Here is a 1,959-nt window from a genome sequence, read left to right on the forward strand (position 1 = left end):
CTTAAGGCCTATTTATTTTTACTTTACATACATTTCTAAGTGGTTTAATTATCTAGTTTCTAAGGCAGTGGGCGATCCCCATTTAAGAAAGGAAAAGAACTTTGAGTGGTTGACAATTGTAGGGTTGCAGAAGGCTGTCAGAGTTTTCATCAATTTAATTCTATCACAGAAAGGAAGACGAGCCTGGCAGCACACCTGGACTGACTTTTGTCACAGACCATTGCTTCTATGTCGGACCCATTCAGTATTTTAAAGAAAATCATTTACCAGTCATTGTCTGCTCTGCCAGCCAGATGGACTTTGTCCTGGGTCATTGTATGTTCCCCAGGCCCATTTCATCCCCCTAAGAATCGTTTACTCCTGCACCCCCATCTCCCCTTTCCCTATGGAGATGAGTATATAAGCTCTGCACCCCAATGGAAAATTGGGACATTGTTCTCTTGTGATTCCCCCATGCTTTGCCTTCTCCCAGCATGTTAAATAATAAAATGTTTGTGCCTTTTCTTCATATTTATCTAAATTCATCAGTGATTTTTATTAATGAACCTTCAGGAGTGAAGAGGAAGTTTTCCTTTGGCCCCTAAACAATATTGTATATTTTAAAATAGCTAGAAGAGAGGATTTTGAATGTTTTCACCACCAAGAAATGATGTGATGTATATGCTAAACACTGAGTTGATTCTTACACAATGTATACTTGTATTGAAACATCATACTGTAACCCAGAAATATGTACAATTATTATGTGTCGATTAAAAACAAAATTAAAAAAAGAAAAGCACCTAAAGCACATGAGTAGCAGCTGGGGGAAGAATCAAAATCATACTCTGCAAGCAAACTGGGAAAGCACCACAGTGTGGACCGCTAGCCCCCCACACCTCAGACCCCAGGAGCGTCACCTCATTTATGGTATAGTCCACTCACCTATGTCAAGAATGAGTTTTCAGGAAAAGGTCACTAAATGCCTGGTATACCATGCTGAAGGAGGCAAGGCAATGCATAATGTAATTTTAGAAAGCTTTTTCTGTTTAACTTCTTGAATGGGTGGACCCTCAGCCACACAGAAAATTAAACAACCCAGGATGACTTATTTATCTCTCTGAAGTTACAGAAAAACACTGGGATGTTGAAAGAGAACCTGAGTTTTTTTTTAATCAGAAATTTTAATCCAGGGGCTGGCCCAGTGGCGCACTGCTACAGTGTGCCGCTTGAGAGCGCGGTGGCGCTCCCGCCGAGGGTTCGGANGAGGGTTGCAATCCGTTGCCGGACACGAAAAAAGACAAAAAGGAAAAAAAAAAAAGAAATTTTAATCCAAACTCTGCCTCTTACCTGCTTGTAGATATCAGCCTCAGTTTCTTTTTATCTGTAAACTGGAGAGATCTAGCAAGTTGAGCCTGGGCCCACAGGCAAAGCATAGTCCTGAGATGAGAGGCACTCAGTACACTACTGTTGTTCCCACATGCATATCATTTCATATTCAAATTTGGGGCTTTCCCCTAAAATATTACTTATGACATCCTCTACTCAATCTTGAACTTAGTCAAAATGCTCATTTTGCTTAACTTGGTGATGGATTCCGATTCCCTAGACCAATTTCTCTTGTGCCCTCCCGTGCTTATATTTTACTTCATCTTCTGTATACCTGCTAAAAATATTTTGGCAAATTTTAAGTTTGATAGTTTGTATTAAATAATAGGTTTACCATATGCTTTCTCCAGCTATACCTGCCCCCAATTCTGATAAGCCCCATTGCCACCTCTAAAAAAAGACCCATATTCATAAAGATGGAATTTGTGTGGATTGACTGCAAGATTGTTAAAGAAAACTAGCTTCACACTTCCAAAGTACAAACTAAGATAAAAGTATTTTTAGATCGTGTCCAGTTGAATTCTTGGCACGTGTTTATCTTTTGCAAACTATAGCAGCTACATGCCAGAAAAGGAGAATGGGGAAGGAGGG

The sequence above is a fragment of the Galeopterus variegatus genome, unplaced genomic scaffold, assembly GCF_000696425.1.
Source record: "Galeopterus variegatus unplaced genomic scaffold, G_variegatus-3.0.2 Scaffold715, whole genome shotgun sequence".
NCBI lineage: Eukaryota > Metazoa > Chordata > Mammalia > Dermoptera > Cynocephalidae > Galeopterus > Galeopterus variegatus.